Source organism: Anopheles merus, chromosome 3L, assembly GCF_017562075.2.
Source record: "Anopheles merus strain MAF chromosome 3L, AmerM5.1, whole genome shotgun sequence".
In the NCBI taxonomy this organism is placed as follows: Eukaryota; Metazoa; Arthropoda; class Insecta; order Diptera; family Culicidae; genus Anopheles; species Anopheles merus.
In genome coordinates, this window is record NC_054085.1 from 1786590 (window position 1) to 1811742 (window position 25153).

Genomic DNA, 25153 nt, shown 5'->3' on the forward strand with positions numbered 1-25153 from the left:
AAATAGGTGAAGTCTAGCAGCCTGTGGCGAATCTTTTTTGAGCAATTCAAGCTATCCATCGCTGGATGGATAACACAATTATTTGGTTGCAATCATTCGACACATCAAGAGAAAAATTGTAATAGTTCGTGTTTAAACATTAGTTTGTGCTGATTTCGAAGTACCAAATGTTCTGATGTGGTATATTCATTTCTTAAAACAAGAACCCGTATAATGGGGAAAAAATTGGTTGAGCTACGATAATTTTATCCGACGAAGATTCGTGGAGTGTTAATGCAAAAAGATTAACGAATATTTTTTGGGCACTTGAAGGGGAATGATTCGCGAATTAAGGTTTGGAATGTGTGAGCTAACCTATTAAGAAATGTTTTATTGCAGGTCTTTGGCATTTCGATTATTTTAATGATTAATCAAAATCTTTTTTATCTTAAATGGAATCTTTTAATCTTGGTTTTCACTTTTGGGGAGGCTGCAAAGTACATTCGTCTTGTAGTATTTGGTGTTGGAATAATTTCAAATCGGCTACAAACGCTTTCATACATATTCGGTTTTAACTGATTTGTATGGTGGCATAATTATGAAAAAAAAAACAGAGGTAGCTTCAATCGACATCAAATATGTAACATTTTAGGGCAATGACGTGCATAGCCATTCGGAGCAATCCAGAGCCGAGTGAGGCTGCTACTCAGCAGTCAAAGGCGTTGAGATCGTCAAAATCGATGGGACCGAACGGAGCCAGTTCTGACTGCAGAGTAGCCGCTCCGTGCGACAACCGACGACTCCAACGGTTCCGAACGGCTCCGGCGGCATCGGACGACACCGAGCGGAACTGTCGGTTTGATTTGACCAGAATCGAAGTCGGAGTAACGATAATCGGAAATGGTTTTGGATGCGATTCCGACAATTCCTCACAATTTTGTTGCGAATTTTCTAAGTGTGTGTAATTACTTTCATTCCTATCTCGTTTCTAGACCGTTGACGCAAATCTGGTTTTCCATATACAATGTGCAATCTAGTTTACACAAAATGTTGCTAATATCCAGGATTTAAACGAAATCTAATAGGACAGAGTTTGAATTCGATTTAATATTTCTTAAGGGTCTCTGTTGCTCTGTACGTACGTGTAGAAAAATATTGTCATTTTATTTTTCAAAACTAAAATTATATACCCATAACATCTAACAAACTAAATGATTGTTTTTCTCTGGAAAATTTAATACACTTCGACAAATAGTAATAACCGATTTTTGGTTCACATTGCTTTCTGCAATTCTCAAAATATTCTCGCGGGCCGCATTCAGAATCGATGCGGTCCACCAGTTTGACATACCTGATGAAAGTCAATGATTATGTTGAATGGAGCAAAAATGTGGACAATTGATGGATCAGATATCAAAGAGATCAGTACATTTCATCATTCCTGTTCTTCTATTTGGTGTAACGTTATACGCGGACATGCCGGCCTGTACAGACTTTCGAGACTTAATTCATTACCACGTATCCGGATAGTCAATCCTTGCTACGGGGGAACGATCCATTCTGGACTTCAACCAATGACGGGCATGTTATTGAGTAGTTCGAGTTGACGACTGTACCACGGGACCGCCCATTTCATCATTACATCATTTAAAATATTTAAGAGTTAAGATTGTGTTGTTAATTATATTCTATTAACTAGTTTTTCCTTTTCTTGGTGTATCAACCAATTTTAAATGCTGACCATGTATTCTTTTGTATTTCATTCATTCAATTTTTTTTTGTCATGATATAAACTAATCATTTATTTTAAATCGTTTGAATTTGTCTGGAAAATAAATACATTACGAAAATAAGAAGAAGAGATATGTCATTCTCCATACAAAATGTATGGAATGGCCAGGTATACTGGATGTCACCTTAGTGGTAATGTTTAAAATAAATCAAAATAAAATACCTACAGCGTATTGAAAATTACAATGTATGCACCAAAACATCGGAAATCAAAAGTTGAGAGGCTATTGAAAATATCCGGTCAATACAACCAATGAATTAAAAGCTGTTTCCTTATAACGGGTTTAGCGGATTACGAACAAATCTTAACGCTCAACAAATACCTGTTTTAACACGAAAAATTTCACATAACAAGCAATATCTTATGTGTTTCTGAGTAATTTTTTTCACAGCCGATATTTAATCAAGCTCACAATTATTAACAAAAGAATTTCTTTAACTTTAATTATCGCTCTAGTAAATCTAACTTTCGATGAATCGTTTAATTTAGAAATATTACCGTGAGGAGAAGGGTCGAAAAATTATGCTCAGATGTATTATATGTTACGAGTGTTTCTTGCGTATCGATACTAATATTTTATCAATGTATGATCTGCCAACTGCTTCGTGTAATACGTGCGCATTGTATATCTGATGCCAATGAATCTAACGAAATCTTGAAAAAAAAACATGATGCTGAAGAACATCTACCACCTTTTTTTCAATTATAATCTTACTGGAAAACAATTAAAAAGACTAACGGGAAATATCTAGCAGCTCAAAATATTTATTACATGTTCTAAGTTTTGAGCGACTCATATTAATTTATAAGAGCACATTTATGATCCTGGAAACTTTTAATACAAATAATATGGAAAAGAGTCTCTCACATAACCAAATCTCCAAATTTTGACACTTTTTCTCACATAATTGCCCTTCAAATTCGAACTGAACTAAGCAGATCTGAATAAAAAAAATGAATAAGCAATTGAGCAAATATACGGCAAAAGAAAAGTATAAGTTCATAAAACACTGTGAAATGATATTTACTCATTGATGACAAAAACAAATAAATAAATATGTGTAAGAAAATAAAAAACTTTCTATAAATTACAATACGGTTGCTTGTTTACGCTACCATGATTCAATGTACATGCAATACTAATATTTTTCCTTTTATCTGCATAGCTTTAATGATTTGGGACTGACCGTGGCAGCTATAAACAGATGTGTCAAAATAAACGCCAAACACCCCTTCTGATGTATTCTTCTACAAATCACTTCACTTCCCTATTCTTATTGTTCTTTTGTTAAAAGACATAAACCGGGTGCTAAGGATGGGAAGCTACAGGTTCTATTAGGGTCGATAACAGTAAATGTACCCCGGATCGAAATGTGCGCTACTAGAAATAGTTGATTAATGGACATTTAGCCGATATTTATTAGCGTCAGTGATGGTGAAAATGCTAGATGAAATTTTAGCCTAAATGGCGTTTAACTTTTTCTTTCTCATCGTTGGAGGGCTGTGTGCTGATGGTTTACAGCCGTAGTATGTTTGCGTTGTTGGGACGCTAATTCTTATCCAATCTTTCGGGCGGAGCTATCAAAAAGGCGTTGAACTACACGCGTTTAAGATACGTTAAAATTTATGTTAACACTTCAGAAAATCCGGAATATCCTGTCGAATGGTGAGTGTGAAACTCTAGAAGTGTTAGCTAAAAACAGCAAGTGCTGGGTATGTGCATTAGGTGGTTCGTGTTAGCCTATGTTTAGCATTAGGGAATATCATTAGGGACTTATGCGTGTTAGTTTGATTTATAATTCGAGTAAAATTCGATTCACAAGCCTTGAATGGATTTGAAGAAACTCTTTTGAAGTGCTATTTGTTCAACTACTACCACTAGCGTACATTACCATTTCAAGCATCGCAACAATGGTCAACGATGAATTGATAACAAATTTAAATAAAATAGATGTACAAATGTGGTATCAACTTGAAATATTAACGATTTTGGTTACGGTTTATTATTGCACATGTTACTTATTTTCATCATTTGGAAGGCACACCTTAAGGCATGTGGAGGATTAATGACACATGGTAAGAAATAATACCACTTCCTGAAAAGCAAGCATCGTGGAGCTTGAAGCTGTATTTGAGGTTATCACCCATTTCGACTGTTGCTCTTGTGGGGAAGATGCCAAAAAGTTGAGGATTTTTTTTAAAGTTTCGTCAAAAAGGTAAAGAATTTCACAAGTGCACGATGCATCACATCGTCCCCGTAAAATGTACGAAACATGACCAAAGCGTCCGTGAGTGATAGTGTTATTGTTCCCATTATTCTTGTTATTAAAATTTCATCGCGTGAGCATTTCGCGATATCATCTCTCCCGCTTAAATCACAACGGCATACGGTGTACGACAGCTTGGCCTTTTTTCGGGACCCGGTTCGTTCATTTGGTTTGGTAAATAATTTATCTTCGTTTTATTTTATTTACCGTTTTTGCCACCTTTTGCTTGAGACCTTGCCGGAATGCTCATTATAAGCAAATTTGACATGTGAATACGTGTCGTTGACACTTGTGCTACGCTACGCTTACGCGTGTACCCCTATCTGGAACGCCTCGTTCAATCGAAAATGATGATCGACTGCCTTACCGAAAAAAAAGATGCTCAGATGATATTCAATTCCTTTGACCCCCTTTAAAATAAGTGACCCATGATGGAAGAGCAGTTGTTTTTCCCGTACTTGTTGTTTTCAATCAGTACAGAGCGTGTAACAATGAGCAGCATTTACGTAAAAATAGTGCAAAGCAGTGGCATCCGCTTGATCCGCTTAAAATCTCAGCTATAACCGGTAGTGTAGACGGATCATGATGAATATTCCCACGCTGATTCATGTGCTGGCATGAACAGGTAGATGAAAGAGTTTCCTGTGAGCGTTAACTTTCTGCAAACTGTAACGTTTTAATGTAAACGGTCGCACTTGCACGTGAACCATTAAAGAGTGCTCTGTACAGGATCTAGAGCTACGTATATGTTTTATACGTGCCCAGCCTGTATCTCCCTGTATCTTATCGCGCTAATGTAAGGTGATGATACTGTGGCGGTAACGCATCGCTCAAAAATCACAGAAAGACAGTTGTGCTTCATGCCCATTAAAACGCCACCAGCGTACAATCGCCCTAGAGACCATTTTGTGGTATTTTATGGCCCATAGTAGATAGAGTTGTAAAGAATTTTGAAGATTTAGACAACATGCCCAAATCATATCGTAATGTTCATTCTCGTAAAAACTGCTGAATCAATATGAATAATATTAAAGCAAATTTCAGAATAAAAAATATTTTGTTTTTTTTTTTTTTAAATACCATTAACATTTGATTTATTTTGTCAGGTTTTAGAGTGTAAAGCGCACATTGTATAAAACATTTTCTACTAAGGGGTGTGTTAAACCCACCATCAGAACATAACTATGTCGAGCATTTCTCGAGGGCACATACCGGACACATTCGGTCTGAACGTTTGGTGCACATCTCCATCATCCATGTTGAAGATTCGGTTTCTTCTTCCCATCATTCGTGAAGCGGTCAATAAATAGAGCGTGTTTATGGTTCACGTGAATTCATTAATTCAGAAACTCTGCGATCAACTCGAAAGATGATCTGGTCGTCATCTGACAGAATTGCTGAGAGCAGATTTTTACCTTAAGGCTTGTCGCAAATATCACTAGAGGCGCATAAGTACATAGGGTGCTCTTATGCTTTGGGTCGAAAGCATCTCTTAAAGTTATCTCGTGATTGTGCAATTAAGATAGATAGTCTGCTTAGTTAAATTCGTATATTCCTCACTGATATTTAATATTGCTGAAAAAAAAAAGATTGCGCTTTTATTGCAAAAAAAAAACAAAATAAAAATATGCAATTGACAAGTGAGTCATCTACATTTGTAACTGCTTCATATTTAATTCTGTTTTTTTTTCATAGGTTATATTGTGATCTTGGTTCGTACTGAAAGCCGGCAAAGAACGGCGTCCAAGATTCATTAGGTTCATATGTTACATGGTTCGTGAAACTTCTTTTTCACTCTCGAAAGAGAGAAAGATAAAATAGATAAAATAATGAAGGAAAAATGTGCTGTTAATTCAAAATAGTAGCAATCAAATTTATTAAACTAGATTCTCGCTAATGAAACATTTCAGCATCGTAATAATTTTCATTTAAAATATCACCTATCAGTCTGTACAACTTATCGTTTGTCTAGGTGAACATTCGCATCCCACGACCTAGTTATGGCAAATATGTTGTGGCCCTGCTCATGTATGAATCAGCACAGGTTCACCCTGAGAAAACGGAGGAGCCTATACCTCCCTTAGCATGGTCTATCGAGTTAATGGATCGCCTCACACCGATTGATTGGCCACCTTTAGACCAGCGATCACGTTGGATCGCACGTCAAGCTGCAAACAGGGAAATGATGATGTTCACGATGATTGAATCTAACAACAGTGAGGTCCTAGTTAAAGTAAACGGAAAGTTTCTAAATGCTTTGTTTTGTGCATAGCATGAAGCGCAAAGATGTCTCCATTGGTAACCTTGCAACATAACGACAATACCAACTAACGGTATGCAGTCGACGGATGAAGCGTAAGGTGGTTCAATTGAGAGTTGAAAGAGTTTTCTGCAGTGATTAATAGAAGTTATGTGCCCCTCTCGGTGCGCTTTAATGTGCAATATCGCTGTGTCGTTTTACATATTGAATGTACAGTATAGTAGTTGTAGGAGCAGGTGTTGAGAATATTTAATTTCAATAATGTCATATGATTTACCCAAAAAAGTTAATGCAATGAAGTAAATTGGTGTTATATCAAGCATTTTTTTAAAGATTGCAACAGCTTAGCTACATAAAACAAATAAAAATTATACAGAAAATAATTAGAAAAAGTAGCACAGCAATCAACTGGACGGCAAGACATGTTAAAAAAGTTGCGCTGTGGAAATAAAATCATAAAATGGTTATCCTTATACCCACCTCATTCCCACCCAGTATCGTTAGTTGATTGATCATGGAAAGATTTTCTCTTTCATTTTCTGCACCACCTTCACGTGAGGGTGCCATTCCAGCTACCGAACGAATCAGGCAGAGCAGCAGTCTTTGGACGAATGTGAAGGTAAATGAGAATATCTACTTGCTGGCTAGATAGTAGCTCGTAAAACGATCTGGATAACATAAAGTTTTGATATTATTAAATTAGTTACTTTTAATGATTTAGATTCCGATACGGGACATAGACCGGCTGAGAGTAGACCGTCCGAATGAAGCCCTCCGCCGAGATTGTATGCAATAAATTCCCTACAAAAAAAAGGGTTTTAATTGACTCGCTAAGATAATAATATGGATCACTGAGTAGGGGTATAAAGTTGGAAGCTGATCCTTTGCTTATGAACGTTCGCTCGAAGCGGATCATCATACGTGGGTCCTACAATTCAAGCCCACAATTCAGTGGTCTAAGGGTTGTGAGACAGTTGGCGCAGTTTTGCGTATCGGGTGCAATAAATCTGCTTGCTGTCGTCACTGAAAGTTCTGCCACTGACGAACTGAAACCGGTCAGGAATCCGTCTCGGTTGTGAATGATTTTGGTTTGAAATAGTTATTTCGCTCGTTAAAAGGCTTGCGACGCATTAAAAATCATGCAGATTTGCTCAGAAAGGTCAGTTTTATAGCCACTGGAACGGGGTTGATGATAAAAATCTGGGCAGTAGCATTGACCCTGACTAGCAGACATGAAATTGTTGCACAAGTCAGCAAAAAGGTATTTCACAAACTAGAGCACAAACGACCCGAAAGAAGCTTTGACTCGTTAGCAGCGTTTTTATATCGTCTTCCGTTTTGTGCCCTCTTACCGAACCTTAGTGAATGATTAATCACTGTTCGATGTTGGTGTATGTGAGTTTATGCGAGACGCTGGTCAAAATCTATCCAATCATACATGCAGCTGAATGTGAGTCGCAATGATTGTATGCGACGAACGTCTGTCCTTTTTTCCTTTACGATAATTCGTCACAGGTATAGGATGGCCTTCTGATGAACGGCAGCTTGGTTATCGAAAAATCATTGAACTGTTCCGATTCATCTTTGTCGGTCGTAGAAGAGAAATCCTCTGCCGAATCTTGCGCTGACACAGCGGAACCGAAACAATGCAAATGCACTCGAGAATGAGTAATGACCGGTGCAAATATGGACTTCGTGCTATGGGACAACGACCGCTCGCAAGACCGTATCGGGCGAAACAAATGCATCATTCTTGGGTGCAATTTTCGTGCTTTTTGTCGTTTTGGTGATCCGATGGACGCTCCTCTTTATTTGCCCTCAATAGAACAGCTAATCGGTTCTGGTCAGTAGGTATTTGACATGGTTAAGGCAGGCATTTGTGCACACTTTCGGCACCAATCACCAAGAATGTCCTGTTAATGATCAAAGAATCGAGGGTAGCGAATCGAGAGAATCACACAGCGACCAGTTGTTGTGAAACCGCAGACGGTTTGTTTTTGTTTGGATTGTCAGGTTTCGCACAGCTGAAACAAGTTAGATGTTTGAAAATGTATACCACGTATAAAATATGTTGAAGATGCAAAGGTGTCTCGCATGAGGCTGTATGAAGAAGTAAACTAGTTTGCTAAGATGCATTTTTTATATCGTAGTAAGAACAATTTTAGCCGGTCTCATAGTACAGTCGTCAACTCGTACGACTTAAAAACATGCCCGTCATGGGTTCAAGCCCCAAATAGACCGTGCCGCCATATGTAGGACTGACTATCCTGCTATGGGGGGAAATCAATAGGTCACTGAAAGCCAACCCCACAGGTGTGTTGACAGGCCTTGACCGGCATCGGTTGTTGAGCCAAAGAAGAAGAAGAACAATTTATTAATGAGGTTAAAAGAATCTGTCAGTATGATCCAAATTGCACAAATTGCTAAGAATATGAAACAAACGTTATTTTCGATTGCTTTGGTTACTGTAATTCGTATATAGTAAACAAATAAAAATCGTAAAAGTAATATGTAGCACAGATAGTACAGGTTAAAGTAAAGTTTGCTATTCAGATATTGTTTTGAAAGTTACACTCAGTTACAGTTGAAAGTTTATTAATATTGGGGGCCTTTCCGTTTTAAGCTCGTAGGCTGAAATTTCAGCCTGTCAGCTTTTTGCATTGTATATCAGTTTTCGAGCAGCTATCTAAGTGTGTATAATATACAGGTGAGCTTATCCCTAGGTGTATGAATTTAGAAGACTGATTTTTATCGCTTCTGTTTCTGAATGAAGATTTTAAGAGTGTTTTGTGTATTCGTCATGCCTTCAGAAAGCTTGTTTGAACAAAAGTTTTCACCCATCCTGTCAAAAAGTGATATTCAAAATTTGGTTATAAAACATGCTATGAGACCACCTGGACTACATGTACTTTGATTCTGGATTCCATCACCAGATCTCTTTAATGCACCTTGGGATAAATGTAAACAAACCCGTGTTTTCGAGCAGGTACTCGAATCTAATTCTAGCTTTGTGGCTAGAATAATCTAGACTGAAAATTGCAGGCTAGTTTTGTGTGTGGTTTTGTATGGAGTGTTTACATGATTTCAGCCTCCAACTGCCAAACTCCATACAAAAAAAAAACTAGAATCGTGAAGGCCCCCATTAACTGACAGATGGGATGGTTGCAATGTACCATGAAAAAGTTATAATGTTTTTTTAAAAGGTACTAAAAATCTGTAAAACTTTGTGAACAGAAATCTGCCAGCTAAAATTACGATCTTTTAAAATTGTAATTCGCATGTCACAAGCTGTTTGGTTGCCCTTAAAAAAAATCCCTCAAATTTAATACCTTCTCGATGGACACGCTTATGCCGTCATCTTGTTGATCTTTTGAAGATCCAACAATCACTTATAGTGCTGTTTTCAGTAATGATGGTAATAAACACCGATAAAAAAGTTTTTTTTTTGTTCAATTCGATATTATTTTTTATAGTAAAAAAATGTGCATCCTCGAACGTAATTTTCACATCAGATCAAGTACATGAAATATGTGCATGCATCACGATTGGTGAATCGCAATTCATGAACCTATCGGAATCTTGAAAAGCTACAATTACAAGTTTACGTGCGGGGCCTGGGAAATAGGTACTGCAGTGCGTATAGGTGATCATGATGTGTTAAGTTATTAGATGTTGCTTGCAGTAAATTTACATCCCTAAAGCTGTTATTTCAAATTTTAAACGGTGCACAATATTTGCCAGATATTGAAATATCAACATACTTATAGGTATTTTTCATATAAACAATGTTTTGATTGCAGCCATTACATGTTCCTATAAATCAAATTGGATTACTAAAGATGGCAGCGCATAATGCTGCTCTGAGATCAGAAGGGTGCATAATATTTATAAACTGTAAATGGTAATAAAACATAAATGTATTCACAACTATCCCCGTCAAAGTAACTCAGAGTCATTAATGATGTTACACAATCCTATACAACATATTGATGAACCGTGATGGGGTGATTCGATATGGGCCAACATTAGGACAGAAGGAAAGATCCAAGGGATTTGACAATTTTGCATTGATGGAACGCTAATGATGCGGAGACTAAGACATGATCGATCCCTTATAAATAATGTCAAACCATCGTCTAGATCAGCTTGTACAAATTGTTGTGAGATTGTCCGTCTTTCTTTTTTGGGATAACGATGTAAACGATCTTGTTGATCTTATCCAAGCTAATTAGACCTTTTTATACTACTTAAAAAGATAGTAAGTATATATTAAATAGTGCCAAAGAATTGCAATTGCCTGATCTTGTAGTTACCGATACGTTTATCCAATAGAGCTCCCGTCCTATTTTGAGGTGATTATTTATTTCATTTATCTTGATGATCTAGATTTAATTCAAAATCTCGCATTTTGAAAATAATCTACTCTCCTGTGTGTTAAGTGTTTAACTGTTATTATTTCGTCGCACAATTTACTATATATTTCATTTTTATAAATTACTTATAGATATTATTATGTGCTCTATTTTGAACCCATCACGGGTTGAAACCTCGAATGGACTATGCTCTCATACGTGGGACCGATTATCCTGCTATGTGTAATTAGTAAGTCAGCTACAGATATCAAAACAAAATATGCAGTTTGAGAGTGCAATAGTCTTATTATTTGTTTCAGGCTAGTTGTGCATATCGCATCGTTCTTTGATTTAAACATGGTTAATGTTTTTACATGTGCAAGATAGTTACATTTGAAGTGTAATGTAATTGTTTTTGAATTGGGCTCACACATTTTAAAACTTCAGTTTATGAGATTATACAGTTCTTCAACCAATATGAAAAAGTTGAACACTTATAGAATTGTTTTAAACATGTTTTAGTTTAATTTTAATAATTGTTAACTGTGCGTTCAGAAACCGTATTTATGATTAATTAAAAACATTGAACGATTTGTTTGCCTTTAAAATGTCCCTCAAAACTAGATCGATTGTCATACGAACAGTCTCGGATCAATAGAGCAAATTAATCTGTGCGTGCTACGATTGCTTGACTAATATTTACATCCCAAGTGCCAAGGTCCATTACTAGACGGCACCACAAAGTGCAAGGCAATAAAGGCAAGGCCCACGTGGAGTGCTGGGCACAAGATGAGCTGGTTTTCATTCGAACTATTTTAACGTTATGCAAATATTTGAACAGTGCCACGCACTCGATTCCCGATAGCTTTTTAACTCAAAACGGTCTATGGTTTGACTTACGCTTCATAAGATTAGGCCAGATTCGTTGTGTGCAGTGTGCTTTCAGACAAACGGTTTGGGACTGTTTGATCGCAAAGCTGATGGAACCACATTCGCTGTTTAGCTCTGCACTCACTTACTATTATGCGCATCTTTCCACCAAAATATTCAGCATTTTTATCCACCTTTTAATGTGGGCTGAAAGAATATTTGAAGGGATCTACAAGGCTATTGCACAACTGTAAGTACATCCATCCCTTCCAACAGCAACCTCATCGATGGGCATGTGAAAATTTATTAACCTCATAAAAGTCGCTCTGCTTGTCGGTCAGCATACAATGTTGACTGTCCTGTGTTAAGCATTGAAGGCAACGATTTGTACAATGATTCCCCTAACATTCTTCGTACGGAAGCCCGCACTCGAGGCTTTCATTTTAGAAACACAGTACTGCGATCCTTGGTTGGCCTGTGAAAAGCCTAAACAAAAGTCAGACCAACAAGGGACCATACGAGCAACACATCAAAACATTGTTAGAAATTCATAATCAATGTATGCGGCCGAAGGGTGTTGTACTGTTTCTCTCTTGTCTGGCTACACACGGAGAGATCATTTATTGTGTTCTTACCTTTTGGGTATCCTTTTCTTTTTCAAGGGATTTTTTTCACCACTGCTCTGTTTGGTGTTTCTGCGGGTTTCAGCTTGGTCGGATTTCACAGTTGACACTTTGGGATCATAAATTATGCTCCGTTGAGTAATGAAAAATTGTCACGATGTCAAATAGAAGAGAGGTGGTATCGCTGAATGGTTCAGCTTGCTATCCCGAACAGCGGTTCCATGACGAAGGCACTCGTAACGAACTAACGCGTTTTGCAAACAATGCTATTTTGGTGGTGTGTTCGAATATTTGTAAATATTTACCCATATGTTAAGATACAATGCTATCGTTTGTTTCTGAGCTCGGGTCAAAGTTTTATTCCACTTTGATGAACTTTGAGCCTACCTACCTCGATCGAGTCAGAATGGTTTGACATTGACTTTGCTGAATAAAAAAGGTTTATTTACTTGTAGAAAATACGAATTATTCGAATCGTTGAAATTGAAAATATGATTTGATCGATCGATTTTTGTAATGTAATGTACAATTATCAATATGTAAAAAAATGAAAGTCATACTAACTATTAACTATCACATTAACATAACAAATAAGAAACCTGAGTCCAACGGTAGACGCTGACTCCATGAGACACCAGAAGTACAAATGCAAACCGTTCCTTTGAAACAAAATTGTCTTTTAAGTGTAAAATTTACAGAGTTTAGAGGTAAAACAAGGCTCTTCAAAATGGAACTTATTTACCAACTTTTATTTATTTGAGCAAATAACTTTCATTTTCAATTTAAGATAGTGATTATCTAATCCAACCTACATTTTTTACACTTAAAACCTTATCAACAAAAACTGTTTGCCAAAGTGATGTTAAATCCATTCAAAAGTCTCATTTCCATTTAACGCCTGGTAAAATTGATACGAAGCGATATTGTTGTTCAGTGTGCTTGAAAGAACCAAAAAAAAAAACATCAATAACATGCATTCAGATTGACCCATTACACAAAACAAAGTGCACCATCAAGACGGTGTACGGCCGCTCCTTAGTGTTTAATCCTTCAGGGTTACTTACTGCCACGAAAACAACATAAATTAGCGTCACAGTTTATCGTGCTGCGTATATTGTAGAATTAATTGGAATATATATTTTTCAGCTCCAAAATTTCTACTTTCCTTTTTTTGCGTGTCCACGTGTCCTGCAACTTTTCTCCAATGGGATCAGATTTTGTTGGATAGTCAATTGAAATGCTAACGATACATATTTTTGAGTCAGTTGCTTACGAGATCCTGCAAAAAAAAGTAATTCTGTTTAGCCTTAGGCACAATTTAAATAGATGGAAAGTATCGCGTGATGTTTGTTTTGTTGTCTTTTATTCGTATGCTTTATGAAACTGTATATTTTATTTAATGTGTAAATTATTTATCTTACTCCTCCTTGAATTGCTCAATGATTTCAATATCAAGGAAGCATTTAAAAAAGTATGGGTAGAAACACATTCTGTCTAATAATGTTTTCATTATATTTCCACACAGAGTGGATAAAATCTGAATTGAAAGTGGATCATAGTAAACTCCTATTTGTTAATCAATAATGAAATTGTTTATTAGTCATGGACAATCTATATTTCTCCTGTTAAACCTTACAGAATTTGTATGTTTTAATGATTTGAAATATGCGGAACTATGCACTGTGCAATTATTTAGAGAGTTTAACAATGTTGTCATAGAATTACTCATATATTTCTTTATGTGTTGATGGTGCGTAAATAAAAAATAACAACACACATACGCGCGCGCAGCGTAACTCAGCAAAGTAAATAAGTTACTAAGTAAGTAATAAAGTAAATAAGTAAGCAAGTATATTATTTTTTATAACAAATACAATAATTTTGTAAACCTTCGTCCTTTTCCATTTTTGCCAAAGACCCAGTGGTTATAAGCTCTACACGTAGCAGCTATTATTTCGACAGAGTTGAGGCTCAATCAGATTATGTATGTACTGAAACGAAGAATTTATGTATTGCAACTGTTTTTGAACAAAACATTGCTTCGAAGAGTTGGACGAACAGCCATAAGCATAATAGAAAAGCCACGTGTTTCAGTTATATAATAATTTTTTATATGAGTATGTTATTTTATTTAAATATGTTTGCCATAAAAATAATCAAGTAATAGAACGTTCATTAGTATGAACTCTTTAAAACATCCAATAACTCATTTTGCAGTAGACATCTGCCTGTGGTTGTGCCGCTTGAAAGAGTTGTTTAGCTAATTAGTTTTTAGCACTACCTAAACTAGAAAGTAATAATACTTACTATTAAATTATGACCCAAGAAATTTCAAGTGACAATTTCAACTTGAAAACGGCCGATTTGATATGCACCGGAAGTGGTCTACTTTCGTTAAGTACTTGGTGGTAGGTTATAAAAAGCACCCTTCTGCAAAAGTTTGGGATGAAGTTGACGGTGATGAAGAGTGATGGTGAGAAGGCTCTTTGATTGACGCTCCATTGGACTATAATGCATTATCTTTATACTGTTGCTCGAATCGTAAACCTGCTTGTTTGGAACGAACGCTGAATTTTTTTACAGCAAAAACTTGGTGATGTAAGATGATTTTTAATGCAATGCGTTTGTCGCTACAGTAGCCAAATGTATTGTGGGAGTCAACATTAGTTTAACCCTTTGTGATTTCTCACACTCGCTCGAGGTTGTCGTGCTAGTTGAGATAAGTGGCAAAATATTTCAAATATTTTTGTAAATAATTGAGGGAATCAGTCGTGTGCAGTATCACGATTTCGTGATTGCGTTAAATCATTGCGTCCTGTTTGTTAAGGTGGCGAATGTCGATAAACATGAACATATCTTTTCGCTGATAAACGCACTTTCTTCTCGTGCATCTTGACGTACGATCATTCACGAGCGACGCTAAGCTGAAGTCCTAATGCCCGTTTCTGACTGTAGGTATATTGGAGGAACCATATCTCTCCCGTTCGGGAGAGAAAAGCAGGAGCTGCCTTTCCAGGAGCTGACCACAGTCATCTGGGCCTGGTAGGCGCAAGCCAACCGTAATCACCATTCAATAACTAATCGCGCCAACTTGAAAGTCAATTTGACCCACAAAAATAAGCAGACATCAAAATGGAAAAAGGCTTGGATCCGTAGCGTCGATCCGAAGTGAAGAGGAAGCTTTCGTTCGTAGCCACAATTTCTGCGTGAAAGGGACTCGTGAAGCATCATTCGCGGTACTCGCTGTCGACGGAGCAGAAAACACGCCAATACGCTATCGAGGAATCGCCAACAGTCGCCAAAGTATTCTGGGATGACACCGGTAACTAGGATAGTGGCGGAGAGTTGAAATGTTGGCGTAGCGCATACTGCTTCATTGCGAGGAGGCGACAAGTAGCCGCTCCGGTGGTGCCCAGGCTCCATCGCACACGACTATCGTTTTCTTCATCGGTGCAGATTAGTTGAACAATCCGAATGCCCAGTGACTACGTTCCAATGGCTTCAGAGATGCTTTCGTTACAAAAATCGGGTTTGGCGGGACTGCTGGTGGCATGGTATAGAGACGGTGAGAGCAAGGTATGGTATTGGCGGGTAAACATGAGAGACAGGTTGCTGTGTGTATCCGACGTTGGCGATGGCCTCGGGCAATCGTTTCTTGGTGCCTTACGGGTATAGCAGATGCGCTAGTGTTAACCTGCGCCGTGACCGCCGAATGGTGCGCTTGAATCTGAAACGGGAATGAGCAGCGAAAGGAAAGGACAAATCTTTATGGAAATAAAAACATTCGAATGGCTTACTCTTCGCGGCACAACGTTGAAGAAGAGGAAGATGTAATGGTTGTTTTTTATATTAAATTAATTTGTCCAGTATATGGGCTCTTTGATATATTCCTTTGAAGAAAACCACGTACTTCAAAAAGCTAAAGTTAATTATTTCTTTTGAAATATAAACTGTAATTTTTAAAACATTAATTTCGTCTTACTTAGAAAATATTTAAAAAAATCGAATTCTCCAATGAATACTGTGTTGTAAATAAATTGGACAAGAAAAAAGCTAATGGTCGATTCAAACAATTTTGCATTAAGCATGATTAAATACTCTGCAGTCACCCGAAAGGTTTGATAACTTTCAGCCATCGTTAATGTTAGACTGAAGTATGCAAAATAATGTGAAATTTACGAGTTTGAATTAGTACAAAAACAGGCATATTCCGTGAAACTATGCATACATTTCAACACAGAATAAAAAATAACTCGAATTGATTAAAATTTATATTACAAAACGGTATGATAGAAATAACTCAAAGGTAGAAAAAAGTTTGCAGCATAGTTTGATTGATTTTGTTCAGCTGTTGCACATGAGTTTTATCGAGATGTACATAAACAAACGCTAAGATAACAGCTCGAAAGTGTCAAACATGCGCATCTCGTGCTATATGAAACAAGAAGCACACATTATTCCACTGAGACCGACTCTTCAAAGGCACTCGTAAGTCTACCTCGGTAGCCGAAAAGCAAAGGGATCGGATGCTGTATCTCACCTGCCGGAACTCAGAAGATGATCTCTTGTTTAGTTTCACGTGCGCGATACAGGTTCGTCGTCTGTGAAGGACAGAGGCTGCGACTGTTTGGCTCTCGCACATTGTTGTTTAGCAAGCCGAGCGAGTGCTGGGTTCTCACGGCTTCGCGGTCTTCCTATGGCGGTTGGCTTGCGCATCCGCACGAGGAGACGAGTGATGAGCTCGATGGCCTACGGCGAGGGCGATACCGAGCGATGGTGAGCGACGTAAGCAACAAAGCATCAGGGAAAATAATAATATGGGTTTACCTTGATTTTACTTATATGATTCCCCCAGTCGTGATTTGACTCTTCTCCGTTACACATCTCATCAGCTACGGTGCTCGCTTGTGTGTTCCATTTGTTGTGCCGCTTTTGAAACTGCTATTGGCCGGCATTGCTTCTGCGCTTAGTGTGTATCCGGTTCTGACGCTGGTTCGATCGGTCACCGATTCGCGTTCCGCGAGAACCGATTACGAGTTTGACGGTGTTCTCCTACGTCGTATGGGTTTTGCGGTAGTTCGCGGAACAGCGGCGAATGTGGAAGACGTACCATCGTCAACATACCGAGCCGGTGAATTCACATCGGGAATCGTTAGTATTATGATTCATGGTAATCGGCAGCTTCTCGATCTCTCGATTTTAAACACCTCTCAATAGAATTGCGTACGTTGCTGAGATTGTTCCTGCAATTGTTCTGTGTGTTAATTTTAAGTGTTCCATGTAATGTAAACAAGCCGAAAGGGTGTTTGTGATTTGTTGCTATTGATGTGGTGTGTGTGTAAATATGTTTTGACCCGTCTGAAATTCAGCCAAATTTGATCAATTTTTTTTGACAGTGGAGTGATCCGAAGGAACAACAAGCCAATATTCACATAGAACAGTATTTCTGAATAATGAGTCAACTGTTATGCGATACTAAATAAAACGCTCAAAACCTGTTAAAATACATGTGATGTGAAGGAAAATGAAAATAAAAAATGAATCGTTTATATTAAACATGTGTGTTGTTTGAGATTACAGTTTGAAGAAAAACAAAATAGATCAGTAATCACCTTTGTTGTGCAAAATGATATAACTTGTGGATGAGCCACATAAAATGTGCTGTTGTAAGAAACAAATGATTTCACCGCTACAAAAGTGACGAACCTGTTTGAATTTGAGCCAATTCGTGTGTACATATTTGTGCATTGTAGTGAGTGTATTGTGATACGAAAATAGATTGTGCCGTAATCTTCAAAATGCATGATTGTGAGTGTCTTATTTTGTTCTAGTAGTCATGAATGCTAAATAGTAAAGTGAGACACTCCATAATTGATATCGTTAGCTTTAACCCTAAAAAACAGGAGTTCATCACTGTATACAGCATTGCCAAAAGCTTAGATGTAGCTTCGGAATTCAAACAACTCGGCGCTATTTCAATAATCTGTTGAAGAAAGGTAAGCATATTCAAAGTTACACATACGTACGTAGATACAATACACTTGTTGATGAATTTTAGTTAAGCATGAAAAAGAAAACATGCCGACGGGGTTTGCCCGGAGATATTTGCACCGTAGGGAACACCATCGTTGTACAGGAAGAGTTCAAAATTGACGTGACACTTACGAGACCTCCAGCGAAGACGTTGGACGGCATCGACATTATGGTGTTATGAAGCCTTCAGCAATCCAGTTTCACGCCTCGCTTGTTTAGCTCGTGCGCAGTGATCTTTACTTGCTTCATTTTTGGGTAAGATGTACCAAAAACAGAAGAACTTTTATGCTTATGTTAATTACGTTGCGAAAAATTATACCCATGAGCAATTCAGAGGATGTTTTCTCTTTGGTCGAATTTCTCAGTGCGATTTGGGCCGATCCTTCGTTTGTAGAGCTGTTTTTTGTCATTGGAACATTCAGTCATCGTGGTTCGCGGTAACGTAGGTTTAACGGATTTATTTTCCTTGAACCCGTTTACGTTGGGTCAACCGTTCTGGGAAACTATTGTCTCGGGTGCCCGCTTTTATGGGTGTGTTTATTTTTGGTGTTAGCATGCGATATTCTTCAAGACGAGGGTCAGAAATCAATTGCTTTAGTTTGGTTTCGTTTGAACGGGATAGGATGGTTTGACAAAAACTGTCCGACATAAAGTCATGCTTCCTGTGAAATCGGGTGGGCGTTCGGGCTATTATTAGTTGATAATAGCTTTTATCAATAGCAAAGCATGGGCCATTTTTCGTTCAGATTGTTATACTTGGTCACCTACACGTAAATCTGATCACTGATAATGGTATAGCAGTAGTATGGTATTCTTGTGGGAGCGGTTATGTTAATAGATGGTATTACGATTTTTCTTATTTTTGAGGAGAACAAAATGTTAACCAGGCTGTTGAAAATGTATGAAGAAACGATTAATAGCTGTCAAGCTACATTTTCTTAATGAAATAAACGTCAAATAGATGCAAATGAAAAGTAACTTTTAATTTTAGGAGGTATCAATTTTTGATTGTACTACCTTGCGATTATAATAAATTGAATGAATGTACTGCCACGCAATTATGGTAAAATGAATGAAAAAAACATACTACTATTACAAAAAATCTATGATAAATTAGATTTTTTCCGACTTGTAGATTAGTTTAATCTATAAGAAAAAAGGAATGTTAAAATTGCAAGAGCCAATAGGTTCTATAAACTATAAATATATTGCAAACCGTATTTCGATATTAGTACATGCGCAAAAGTTTAATGTTCCAGTAGTAGCCCATCTAGGAAAACCGACAGAAACATCACTCCCTGTGGTGAAATGAGCATCCAAATCACAGCATTCCTAAGATCACCAGCGGCCTAAGTAAATGGGAAACCATTATCTTGATCTCTTGATCACCTGCCGTTGTAAAAGCAGCGGTGCGCTCGCAGGGCTGCAGTTCACTTTCAAAAGTCAAATTCCTTCGCGATCATCTCGCACAATGTGCGCCCGAATGAGATCAAAATGTCGTGAGACGGATTCCGGCTCCAGTCTGCGACTATACACGAATCTAAACTGCACCGCTCTGCAACGTTTGGTGCCGTGGTGCACTACAGCTCGACTTTGTGTTTTTCTGTATGTTTTTGTGTGATTGTTTACACTTTGAGAAATGCGAGCTGGTGCGCGCGAGAACGGAAAAAAAGATTTATCGCATCGATAGTGGCAGACGACATCATGATCATAAATATCGACAAGCGTAAAAAGGCGGATCCAAGGCGATGAAGGAAGCAGCAACCAGCGTTTGCATTGGGTGGTAGGGTCGTAGGAAGCCGAGTATTTCCTTTTCCTGTCGTTCCCCTTGGCAAGTGGTGGCTGCGATAATGCGTCATGGTATTAGAGAAAAGCGAAAGGGCAGAAAGAGTAAAAACTGCCAACTTTATCTTTCACTCTGAGCCGCAGAAAGTGACTGTCAACAAATGTGTTTTCTCCATGCCTTTTCATGCATCGTTCCATGCCGTTTGGCTAGGCGTCAGTGAACGCAGCCTGGTGAGGGGAGGGTCAATTTGATAACCTAGCAATGGCGACAAGCAATAAGGCAACCATGGTAGCAAAACCGTAACGCTCGATGCATTTTTCTAATGGTAGCTAGAAGTAGGGGCAAAATGTGTAATCATTAGCACAAATTGATTCGTGTTCACAAGCTCCGCCCATTGTTGGCTCTAAATTATGCCTACGTGAAATACTACAAAGGAAATTGGAACGTGAATTTAAACGACATTTAACATGATTAGTGCAGAGTCGAAAATTAAAATTTTGAGCATTAGTTTTTAAATTTTAAAGATATTAAAAAAAAATATCCATTATTTCAGGGTGGCTTAGTAGTAACTGTTCCGTGAGATCGTCGATAGAAACGCAGTCTTTTATTTAAAAAGATATATACTTAGTCGCAGTTTTTGCATTAATCTTAACTAGAAAATAAAAAGGGTTATTTAAAGATTTTGAAATATGACTACGCTCAATCGTTGTAATATACAGTCAAAACTATGATCTCCTTGATTTAGTGAATAATGACAAAGAACACTGAATTACGTAAAGACTTCTGTATTCGAAATGCCCCTCTGTAAGCTAACCTGTTGGCGCGACCATGGCTCGGGATACAGCCACTTGTACCGTGTAAACACGGCACAGCAAGGACGCCGCACATGAACTAGCTGGGCGACCAACGTGAGAGAAGTAAAGTGGCTGCCACTGATGGATGAGACAAAATGCAAGCCTGGGCATTAGGTCAGTGATGCTAATTTGAGTGCGTAAACGAATGCGGAATACTGATCAGTGCGCTGGAATGGCAAATGATTTACGATCTTACGCGGAAATTGGCTTCGAGTATACTATTCAGTGAAGGTCTTGATCGTCGTCAGAATATTCTTACATATAGAACACACGGCTGGAGATGTACAATCGTATTTGATTGTTAATATGATAATTATAATAATGAATTAAATAAAGTCCATGAATCTCAGTAAAACACGATTCGAAAAGATCGCCAAGAGATTTAAGCTGATGTCTTTTATAGGACGTCATGTATGACTTTTAATAGTTGATCTTAAAATATTGTAGTCGATTAGATATCAGCATTGTTTTATGTATAATGACAATCAATTTTATTGCGAAATAAAACAATACATATAATTATGAATTATAAAGAATTTGATATAAATTAAGGTGATGAGAAATATGTTCGTATTATCATTATGTTATGATGATGGATAGAAATATAGATGGAATAATATGCTAAACTTTCGTTATAGTAGAAACGATCATTAAAGATCTATTAAATAAAATGCACTTGATGTGCAATTGATAAAATATGTAAATTATATTTGTAGGAAATGGATTTATAAATTATCATCAAATTAAGCTTAGACTTATTTTGACACTGTGATAGATTCAAAAGGACACTTTCCGAATATATGGTACTCTTTTATAGGTGATAAATATTTTAATAATTTATTGCTCCGTTTTTCACTGACATTTGTACTATGCAAATGCAGCCTATGTCGTTTGGGCAATGTAACACATTGTTCAGTTGACGATACCCGGCTCAAACAAAAAGCATTCGGAAAAGCATCAGGTCAGGAAGGTTCTGCTCGAGCCGGCTGTTGTAAGGGAATATATTTACCATACTTCGTTCCCCCTTCTTTGATCGTTTGTGTTCATGTTACGACGTCTGCGAAGCCGCAGCTGCAAGCAAATCGATGGGTTGGCAATTCATTGGGAATTATTAGTGATACCATTTTATATGCTCACGATACGAGCAGAAACATTACGACGAAGAGCCTTATGGGAAAAGAACGTCATTGGTATGATTTTTATTCCTTTCGTTACTAGGCAGGGAAACAGCTAGCATTTTCTGAGACATATCCGCTGAATGTTTGTCGCTAACCTAAGTGCCAATCGGAGGAGCTACATTATCATATTCTTCCGTTTTTGCAGGCACGAATTAAAACGCCCTCAAAAGGTTGGCGCCGTTTGGTGTTTTTCGTAGCGCAAGGTTGAGAGAGTTGATTCTTAGCCAAGGCAGTCGTACTCAAGGATATGATCCTAATCTGCAACAAAACGGCATAGTGCGCAGAAGGGTGAATACGAAGTACGTGGGGGGAAACATTACGAGATGATATGTTTTCATTCAAGAAACAGAACATGACTTCTGTTTATGATAATTTGCTCACCGAACATATCATTGCTCTACGAGTTACGATAGAGACGGCTGGTGTTGAGGTTCTGGGAGCAAACTTGTTCACTTCTGGAAGCACTGAGCTTTGTGATGAAAGGAATTCGATCGTGTTCGAACGATGACATCGATCGAGGCAATGTTTCGCCCGGTAGCGGTGAAATGTGTGTATCCCTCGTGTCGATTGTTGTGATCAGGCTTTGGTAAGCTAGCTGATGGTGGGAAGATCAGCTACGAAGCAATGTTATTCAAATATATTTGTCTGGGCCGGGGTTGTAACAAGATCACGAGTTGATCGGTAGCAAAAACCAGAAGCTAAGGAGCATCGTTCCAAAAATAGTGTTTTGTTTTATCCCTTTTTACTTTTCAAATTCGTTTTGTTTAGATATTGGTATTTCTATAAATCACCAAGTTGCTGTATTTTGTAATATATTTTTTTGAAGAATTGTACTGCTTCTTATTGGATTATATAATATGTTGCCGCTTTGGACCGTTTCTCTTGAAAAAAAAAAATACTATGTTGTACGAGTAGTTCAAAGCATTATATTTTACAATTGTATGGGATTGTTACAGTAATGACCTCGATCTATAGTTAAAGCAGCGATGTAATGTTTGAAAAGATCCAGTGCATAATTGATGTATAATGTAACAATAAGAAAACACAAAATTATATCTACTTTTTTGCTGAAATACATAAAATGGTTCATACGCTTCATCGATGGAAAGATTTGCTAGCTACATGAGCCGCTTTGGAAAGTAGTATATAGACGGATAAATCTCCCCTAGATTGACGTGGGTTGGATCTCTTTTGGTTTAAAATAAGATATTTCCTTCACGCTAATAAAGAGAATGAAAAAAAAACCCAAGACTGACAAGCTGTCTAATTTTGCTGGTTGAATGATTACCTCTGTTTATTTTAAGGTTGCTTAACTAAAAAGGATTTCTTTCTGATGAAAAAGACTTTCTGACTTTCTGATGAAAAAGAAAAAAATAAACGAAAAAATAATAGCTTGTTTTTAAGGCAATTTTATTTGATTTTAGTGCATTCAAAACGTGATTTAAACTTTTTTTCTTTTTTTTTTCATTTTCATCTAACTAAGTTTGATATTTCGTGAATCAGACTCATCCTACAACACGTATCACCAGAATCTGTACCGTTTATGATGTAACATTTTTGGTTCAATGTACATGGTTACTTGGATCATGTCAAGAATATTGCGCAAAATACAACGTGGAGAGAGAAATACAAAGAAATAGAGAAAGAAGATACGTTCATCTTACCAACGAATTGAAACAGGGGAGAGCGCAATTTAGAGCGAAAGTTGCATTTGAGAGAGTTACTAAGAAAAATGATCTCAAAATGAACCGATGTGACGAGCATTACATTTTCATTGCCAAAAAGTAACTTCAAAAAATAACAAAATGTTTAATAATAAGAATGAAATTAAAAGAGCTTGAACCTTTTTCACAGGAAAATTATAAATAACAATCAGGTTTATACGATCCATAATGCATGACAACACTGTTATGTGATTCTAGAATTGGATCGATAGTTTGGTGTATTAATGCATTTGAGACTCCATAAGCCAATATTTAATTTCAAAATTAACCTGTAGAGATCGAACCAATTTCCAAAACTCCAGTGAACGGATAGGAACAGTTTGACGATTTTACAGAACAAATAAGTAGAATATGTGTTTATCGTTGTGTAAACTATTAATTTATATTATTAATTCCAACGGTACAGCTCTCGTTGATCTTGCATGGACGATTAAGTTTGATAATTAACAGTAAAAAAATCAAACAATAAAAAAATAATACTACCATCGACTCCATTCATGCTATTAGCTCGAATACAAATTTATGCTGCCTATTTTTTCTTCGAGCTTTTATTCTTCTACTATTATTTCCATAAGTATTTATGTTCGACTTACTTTAAAACATCTTCAAAAATTTTCGCACGCAGTTTTGAAACTTTGGATAGAAGCGATATAGTTCATAATTTCTTGTTATACATCGTAAATCGGAAATAGATGTATGATGATAGTGCGAACGTAATGAGACAGCAATGTGCAGTGTGTTGTTGACCGCCTCAAGTAGATCATAATCTCACAAATTTTGACATCAATACCCTATGAAGATTAGGCACACGAAATGCAATCATGTGTGTACACTTTTTCTTGTGCCGCAATGTAGCAGCTTCAGCTCTCTACAAAGTTAACTGGATCTTTGCTTCCATCCCGGTTGGATCTATAATTACACGAACGTTTGCGTTCGCCCACCGGGGCGGGGCGTTAGTTCACAGTAACCAGGTGCAAATTGTGTGTGGATTTGAAAAATTCATACTATGGAGCCACACCATACTACATTGCCTGCCGTATTGCGTCGAGGCGAATACTTTCGCCTTCCACCAGTGCTAACGAGCTGAGAGCGAGGACTGTTATGACATCTTAATAATAGCCGAACGGTATCAATTTCGTGGATCAATATTTGCTTAGAGTTTGCTCCATTTTTTGTTCGTCTCAGAGATCTTTCTCTTTTTGATTTCTAGGAAAAAATAACACTCCTATCTATCCACCACGTTGCAATTTTTAAGTATCCTAACACCAAAGTCTGATTGAAAACCAAACACCGAAAAGTGTTCTGTTTTTAGCTCTCGAGAAGGTATCTGTTCGAAGAAATGATGGGTTGCTCATAGGCTCGACGTGTTAAAGAAACGACCTAGAGATCCACGCTAACCGCAACGCTGTGGATAAAGTTGAATGAGTTCGTGATG

General features: G+C 37.4%; 1 protein-coding gene and 1 long non-coding RNA gene across 4 annotated transcripts in view; one reads left to right on the forward strand and one right to left on the reverse strand.

Moving 5' to 3' along the window:
* Positions 1–15049: 15049 nt before the first annotated feature.
* LOC121600277 lies at positions 15050–17051 on the reverse strand. The gene is made up of 3 exons (XR_006005795.1): positions 16971–17051; positions 16684–16892; positions 15050–15870 (listed from the first exon to the last, which is right to left on the reverse strand). It is a non-coding gene; the product is annotated as an uncharacterized LOC121600277 (long non-coding RNA).
* The window catches only part of LOC121600276 (protein embryonic gonad-like), a 43847-nt gene continuing 35685 nt past the window's right edge, over positions 16992–25153 (forward strand). Inside the window, exons 1-2 of one of the 3 annotated variants that reach the window (XM_041928724.1) lie at positions 16992–17951; positions 18028–18139. The gene's annotated coding sequence lies outside the window, so the exon portion shown is untranslated. Of the gene's footprint in view, positions 18140–25153 lie in introns of all 3 variants that reach the window. The other 2 variants (XM_041928723.1, XM_041928725.1) reach the window with 2 other exon arrangements.